Here is a 7,987-nt window from a genome sequence, read left to right as displayed (position 1 = left end):
TTTTTTTTTTTTTTTTTTTTTTTTTTTTTTTCAATAAATGCCAGAAATCAAAATTTTAAGTGAAATTCTGATATTTAAGAGTTGGCAACTAATTTCAACTAATTTTAAAAGAAAGTGTAAGTCACATAAAATATGCTCACAAGCTTAATTTGGCTCTTTAGCCACCAGTTTGCAACCTAAACAAAACTGGTTCAATAAATCAAGCACAATATTTTCTCTGTGCTCTGCCCTGTCTGTCTCCTACCCAGAGCCTCTTTCTTCTATACCTTGGTCCATAGCCTATCCCTTTCCTTTTCCTTTCCATTGTCTTTTTCTTTTCCAACTTCATCACTCCTAAGAGATGGAAACTGAGATCCACACATTAAATCTTCATGTGGCTCTGGCTGTATCACTGGACAGGCTTCTATGCCTGGGAAAATTCAGGTTATAAACTGTAACCTGAGGCTGTGGCTCCATGATGTCAACAAATGGTTGGTTTAGTAAAATCAGGGGGAAAATCAGTCAAGCTCATAACTTCACACCACTAAGACTAAGTCTTTGTCAAGCAACATATGGAGGTCCTCATTTAATTTCTGATTTTGTTTTGTTTTCCTTGCTTTAAATCTAAACCAATGCATGTCAAAATCACTCCTGATATTTTTTAAGCTCCCATATTTGGGCTTCACCCCAGGCCAATTAAATCTGAATCTCTGGAGATGAAGTCTTGGCATTGATAGCTTTTAAAACACCCTAGATGAGTCTAGTGTGAAGTCTGCTCTGAGACTCACTAATCTAAAACCATCACCTGACCCTGAAGATTAGCAGTGTGCTTAATGCCAGACGACTATCATCTTGAATTGTGTAAGGACTTTCTCAGCTCTGCTCTCATTGTATCTTCACAACTCCGAGGTAGGCAGCTCTGATACTATTATTAGCATTGGACAGATGAGAAAATGAGGCACAAAAACGTGAAATGAGTTGCTCAAGGGTACCCAGCTAGTTATTGGCAAAGACACATTGTAACCTCACTTGAAACAGAGTTACTTACTAATACTAGAGGAATTCAGCGATTGGGAAGGTAACAAGGTTAGGGGAACTCCTCTGCAGTTAGTAAGGTTATCACTAGAAAACAAATGTGATCAATATTCAGAAGTAAGTACAACAATATTTTTAAATTTAAAATTTTACTTTAAATTTAGGGTCAGTGTCTTTTTGTAGGTTATTGAAGCTGATCTTTTAATTTTACTTAAAATTTTTTTATTTCAATAGCTTTTGGGGTATCAGTGATTTTTGGTGGTTATACAAATGAATTGAAAGTGATGAAATCTGAGACTTTAGTGCACTTGTCATCTGAGTAGTATACATTGTACCCAATATGTAGCTTTTTATCTTGCATCCTCCCTTCCAACCTCTGGATTCTGAGTCTCCACAGTCCATTACATCACTCTGTGTGCATACAAGATGTCTTTTTCTAAGTCTATCACAGGTTTTCAAAGTACTTCTGCACACTTACTTCTCCCATCTCCTCACCACCTTTCATAGATGTATATTCTCCCAGACACTAAAAAGATCCAGGTAGTTTCCATTAAGATATTATTTTCAGAAAAGTATTTTAAAAAGATTACATAGTCATAGAATTTCAGAGGTAAAGTGAACTTTACTGATCAACTTTCTCTCCCTCCTCTGATAGATGAGAGTCTGGTTTAATTCAATACATATGGAATGCTAACACTATACCAAATACTTCACATTCATTATCTTAATTAAATTCTTACCATAACTCAATAAAATGGGTACCACCAACACTACCACCACCATCATCATTCCCATTAAGCAAATGAAAAAACTGAGGCTTAGAGATGCCAAACACCTTACCCAAGGTTCCTGGGTGAGTAAAAGTTGAGGCCTGATATTTACATTTGACTCAGAGCTTAAACCCCTATTCACCACCTTCCATCATCTGGAGTAACAATAGTGCAAAACGTGAAAGATAAACAAATCTTCGTGAAAATGCCAATGAGGCGAATAGTGAACACTTCTCCCAAGAGGTGGAAAAGTAGCATCAGGGGTAGGCCATCACAAGTACACAGGATTTCAGTAGGCATTCTGGACTGGAATCCAATCCACACAGATATTGAAGCAGAAAAGTGATAGGGAGGGAATAGGGTGAACTGAGAGAAAGAAAATGTCAAGAGAAAAAGTTGGAAAGCGATGAGGAGGCAGATTGCCAAGGGTCCTAAGTGCATGACTAAGAAATTTAGACTGTATTTGTGTGCAATGGAAACCCACGGAAGTTTTTAAAAGCAAGGTCCTTTAACAAAATGTGAACTGAATTTTAGAAATATAAATCTCATGAAAGAATGGAGATTTAATTAGGGGATCATAATTTGGTATGGAGGAGACCAACAGGAAAGCTGTCGCACCTCGGTAACTGGCTGTTTCACTCTCAACCATGTGTTGTGCTTGCATTTTTCTCCACCGCCCACTCCCACTTCCCGGAGATTGTTCAAGGCACCTCTATATCTGTTTCATATGTCTCCAAGTCTAGGTCAGGTGACAGGGACCTGAACTTGGGCAGTGGAAATGGAGACAAGAGGACAAGTGTGAGGGGTATTTTCAAGGGCCTGGTCACTGCTCAAAGTGGGGAGGGCAGTAAGAGAAGGAGAAGCAGAGAAGAAAAAGACTCTAATTTTCAAACTTAGGAGAAGGGGAACAGATGAGATATAGAAAGGAAGGGATGGTCAATAACATCACAAAGAGATGAACAAGATGGCTTGACCAAGGTCTCAATCCAACAAGTATTTATTAAGCAGGTACTATGTGCTGGACATTAGAGGAACAATGAGTAAAATCGGTTTTTGTCCACAAGCATCACCCAGAGTAAAGAAAAGAGTAGCAACAGTCAGATGTCAGGACTCCTAAACATGGTTCTCCTTTCATTAAATGGCCTTAATTCATGGAGCATCATAAAAAATATACATAAACAACATACGTATAGGTTTAAAGATCCAAAGCACCTTTAAAATCTATTCATCTATCTGTTCAATTATATTACAGTCAAAGAAGAGTGCAGTAAGTACTTGCTGTTCCTTCTTCCTGTTCCTTCTGCTGGCCTTCTCCCCTCAATTATAGAAATAGCTGGTCCCTTTTCATCATTCGGGTCTGAGGACAAATGTTATACCCTCCCAGTGAGTCACTCTATTGCAAGCATCCTCCCCCATCACATGATCCTGTTTTACTTCTTCATTGCACTAAGAATACCTGAAATTTATATGCCTACATTTATCTAGTCTGTTTCCCCCTGAGAATGGAAGCTTCATAGAAGGTGAAACAAATCTTGTTAGTTGCTGCCAGTCGCACAGTAAACCCTCTGTAGAAAATGGTTATTGGCCACATTTTTTTAAAAAGCGAATAAATCTCAAGATTAAGACCTCAAACCAAACTAGGCCAGTTTCCAATTGCTTACCGCGACATACTGAGAACTCGAGTGACTCTCAAGAGAAAAGCCATTTTGAGGCTGGGGTCGAACCAAAATCCAGGGGGTCCACACCAGGTCAGTACCCCGGAATTGGCTGTTTTGCAAGATTTCGGAAGGACCAAACTAGCATGAGGTATCTGACAACGAGGCCAGCCACGCACCGAGCTCAGGTTTTATTTCCGTTGTCCTTCTGACGTCAGAAAAAGCACGAGTTGCTGCACAGTTTCTTTTATCAAGGTGACAAATTACACCCTCGCTGGGCCCTGCATTCTGCAAACCATAAATTTATTTTCCTCCTCCCCTTGTATTGAAAATGTAAAACCCACTGCGGAGAGGTCAAAACCCCTTCCAAACGCAAATGAATACCGTTTTCTAGCAGAGGCGTCTTTTTTCACTTTTACTACACACATCACCGTGGATTCGTCTGAGAAAGTAGACGAATCCTGGCGGCAGTTAGTTTCTAACAGAGAACGAGGGTTTGTATGAGCCCCGGGTCCGCGCCGCAGAGCAAGACAAAGGACTCTGAATTGTAGCACCACCTTCCCCAGTCCGAGGCAGCCTGTGAAAGGCACTGGGAGCGGCGTGACGCGGTTACCGCGAAATTCCTTTTGCTGCCATATGCACTTGTGCCTTCTCTGACTATAGTTCAGCAAAAACCTCGGGCAGGCGATTTGGCAGGGAATCGGCGCCCAGGCAGCCGGGTAACCTACCGGATCCCAACGGTGCTGAGGAGCCCCACTCTCCGGGAGGTGGATAATTTAGGAGGCAAAGGGTTCGCACAAGGGCGAAGGTGCGCTCTACTCCTGGCACCGACCCACGCATTTAAAGGCCCCCGTGGCAATGTTTAGGGACGCGAGCTTGCTGTCGGGGGTTGGGAAGGAGGTAGGACTGGAAGCGAGAGCAGTTAGCGCCCAAGACCGCGCAAGAGGTGGCCTTTTGTTCGCTGGCTCCAGCACATCCCGGCTCTCGAAAAAACACTATCCCTGCCCCCCGCCACCCTCTGCATTTTAGAAAAATCTCTTCAGGGCAGGAAAGGACAGTGAGTCACTTGCAAACATCCTTTAGTAATTTCTCCTCGCGCCCTCCTACTTCCCCGCGTTACAGAGGGGCAGAGCACCAGGAAGGACGGCAAACGCGCCCCGGTTTACTGGTGGTCCGCCGCGGCTACCCAGCCGGCCACACGCAGCACTCCAGGACATCACACGATCTCCCTTGGGCCTTGCGGACACAGGAAATTTTCCCCAAAGGTCGGGGATTCAAACACTCCTAAAACAGGGTCGCGCCCTCGGGTCAGATGCGCTCTCCTTCCAGACCTGCGTGGTTCCCGGCCCTCGTAAAAATGGAACCAGATCTGGTACCACACTCCGCCACAGCCACAGGAAAACAGACCAAAGCCACAGGAAAACAAACCAAAAAGTAAGCCACAGCCCACGCAAAGGTGAACTCGGGGGCCCTGGCGTTTCCTCGCTCTGCCGCATGCATTCGGGAAGCACGGGAGACCTGGACTTTTCCTCTCCTAAAAGCAATATCCGAAAGCATCCGGCACAGCCTAGCTCTCTCTGCTTTCACGCCAGCAGAGATGATTTCTACGTTACCGCCTCCTCCTACATCTAAACATCCCCTCGCCGCTTGCCCAGCCTTCCCAGGGAACGGATAATCACCTTACCTCCGCAGATAAAGGGAAAGGTGGCGAAAGGCGACGTGGATGTGTCCGCCCTTCCGGGGTTTTTACCCTCGGCAGTTTGATGTCCTTTGTGTCAAGGTCTGGCTGCGGAGGCCGGGAAAAGGTGGCTCCCGTCAGTCAGGGCTGGGCAGGGAGCTTGGCGTGGCCTGGCGGATTTCCGAGGAAGGTGAAGGGCGGAGGCTCCTGGCGACCTTCAGGCGGAGTGGCGTGGCTGCCCCAGTCCGCGCTCGCTTGTCTCTCCTCCTCCTTTCCGGGCCGATTGCATCAGAATCTCCCCTCACCACCAACCCCCACTCACACTCTGCTCGCCGGCCTCGCACTTACATCGACATGCACCCGCGCTGAGGGTCACGAATCGGAGTCATTCTCCTACTGGGAGGCGCGTGGCCCTTCCGCAACCATGGCTTGTGATGGTTTAAGGGGGACAGGCCATTCCTCCCTATCCCGCGCGCCGTCTCCTCCCCTCCTGTGCGCCCGCTCTTTAACCAAAGCTGCGTGTCACTGAGCCGTGCCGGTCACATGGTGTCACTGCTGGCGGCCGCGCCTTGCTGCCTCCCTCTTGCAGCTCTCTGACGATGCAGCGACCGCGGCTGGCGGAGACTGAGCAACGGGGAAAGGGTGAGGGAGGGGTTGCGGGGCGCGCGTGTGCCCGGCGCACTGAAGGTGGCACCGGGAGCGGAGGCTGCGCACCGTCCTGGCACCTGCCCCTCTCCCTCCCGGGGCCCGGCGGCGTGTTCGGAACCCAGCTGCGGCGGCAGCTGGAGAATGAGAGCCCTTAGGGATGGGGGTGGGGCGGCTAAAGGGGCACCGGAGGAGGACAGGAGGGCTGCGCGTTCCGCTGGGGCCTGCATTTTGGGTACGCCAGAGCCCCGCCGGGGCCGAAGGAGCGAGGGAGTTGCATGGTGGGAAGGGCGCAGCATGAGTATGGCCGCGGGAGTGGCCGGTCCGAGCCCAGCCCGGACAGCCGCGGGGAGCGCCTGGGACTACGAGCAGCGTTGGAGCGGAGGGTTGGCCCTGGGTACAGCCCGCAGATGGCCCGGGTTGGCGGGAAGGGGAACGAAGCGACAGGGGAAGCGGGGAGCTCGGGCACCTTTAGAAACCTTTTGTCCCTATTCTGAAGTGGGAGGCACCTCCCTTCTTCCGGATCCAGCACCCGCAGACCTGGCAAGCCCTTCCTGAGATCTGCCCTGTGGAGCTCTGCTTTGGGGACTGGGTGTGAGGCAACCAGAAGGATTTGCTGAGCGCTGAGAAAGCACCGGCCTAGGCGCAAAGAGGCGGGGGAGAGCTCTTGGAGGGCCTGGAGACTCCATGTGGTTCCGACCGAAGGACCTGGTGCGTCCAGGTTAACTGAGCTGGGGCGCTCCAAGTCCTGGGGACGAGGGAGCGGGATGGAGGGGAACAGGGGCAACTGGGCCTGGTTCCCTTTTTCCCCTGCTTACTCTTTGTTTCAGACACAGCCCCCTTTCACTGGCTGGGCACTTCCTTGCAGAGGAGTTGTGTCTTAAAATGGCGACAGGAAATCCCACCTGCGCCTCAGCCAATTACACTGTCATTATAGCGCGAATTTGCAGGGTGGAAACGCGAGCTTTTTATTGACAGGGATGGTTCAGTCTCCTGTTCATGGTTCATCAAAACAGGAAGAGCAAGGTGAATCATAATTCAAAAATTACCTGGAGCGTTTCAAGCAGACAGTAGTCATTGTATTTGAGTGAATTTTGCTTTTTCATCACCACTGGAAAAGCAAGATGATAACCAAATTTGAAACTCCTCACGGACTAAACTTCTTATTCCCTTCGAATGGCTATAAATGGCCTTTATTAGTTCAATAGTGGCTTCCTGAGAATCCTGTTTAGAAGGCATGCTCTTGAGAAGTACTGAGAAATGGAAAGTTCAGAGCAAACAGAAAGGGCAAACACATGGGCAGGCTAGCTCAGACAGGCCTGCATTCAATTTCTTCCTCTGACACTTACTGCTTCCCTCATCTGCTTAACTTTTGTACTAATCCTGTTTTCTACATTTGTAAAAAAGGGGAGAAGAGTACACACAACATAGCAATATTCTATAGGTCATCAAAAAGTTCGTTCTTTCTACCTTACTAAAGGAAGCTAATTTAGTGTGAAATTAATGATTTTAAGTAGTGTGCACCTTGCCTGGCACAAATAATTCTTATCAATAAGGTAAAAAAACTGAATAGGTAAAGTAGATGAACTATGAGCCATAGCTTAATAGGCCTGTTGGAATATTTACCTTATTAAAGGCAGAATGTATATTCATCAGTGTTTGAAGATTATCTGAACCAAGCTTATCTTTTGATTCCAATTTTAACTTACTGGCTAGTTTCTATATACCAAAATGACTGTAGTTATTTAGCACTTTTTGAATTGGATTCAATAGTTATGAATTGAGCTCCTATGATATGGCAGCTATTGTGCTAAGGGCTTTACATGTAAATATCTCATTTAAAGCTTTCAGTCCCTCAATTGGGTATTATCCTCTTTGTATAAACAAGAAAACAAGTACAAAGTTGAATTAGCCATGTTCACCTAAGACAGTAATTAGTGAAGGGGAAGTGATTCCCATTCAGGTCCAAATTCAAAATCCGTGCTCAGTCTTCACAGTGGTACTACAACCATTTGCAATCAGACATTCTTGGGCCTAGAGTTTGAAGGATCTTCACCCCTCCTCTGGATTTTAGTTGACAACCTAGAACCAGAGTAAACATCAACATGGAGGCTGCTGTGGTCTCAAATTGAGGCCAGAGATGTCTGGATGATTCCTCTATTCACTGTGTGCTTACTGAGAGACAAACAGTAGGTTAAACACTTCACAGATGGTCTCTCATTTAA

General features: G+C 46.8%; 1 protein-coding gene across 4 annotated transcripts in view; it reads right to left on the bottom strand.

The window, feature by feature from the left end:
- SLC38A1 (solute carrier family 38 member 1) overlaps positions 1-6,398 on the bottom strand; it is a 76,938-nt gene extending 70,540 nt beyond the window's left edge. For 2 of the 4 annotated variants that reach the window (XM_017857523.1, XM_017857531.1), the window contains exon 1: positions 5,124-6,398. The gene's annotated coding sequence lies outside the window, so the exon portion shown is untranslated. Of the gene's footprint in view, positions 1-3,445; positions 3,689-3,823; positions 4,587-5,123 lie in introns of those variants that run through there. The other 2 variants (XM_017857513.1, XM_017857541.1) reach the window with 2 other exon arrangements.
- Positions 6,399-7,987: the final 1,589 nt, after the last annotated feature.

The sequence above is a fragment of the Rhinopithecus bieti genome, unplaced genomic scaffold (genome assembly GCF_001698545.2).
Source record: "Rhinopithecus bieti isolate Rb0 unplaced genomic scaffold, ASM169854v2 scaffold_2884, whole genome shotgun sequence".
In the NCBI taxonomy this organism is placed as follows: domain Eukaryota; kingdom Metazoa; phylum Chordata; class Mammalia; order Primates; family Cercopithecidae; genus Rhinopithecus; species Rhinopithecus bieti.
Note: the sequence above shows the minus strand (reverse complement) of the source record. Positions and strands in the feature narration are given on the sequence as shown.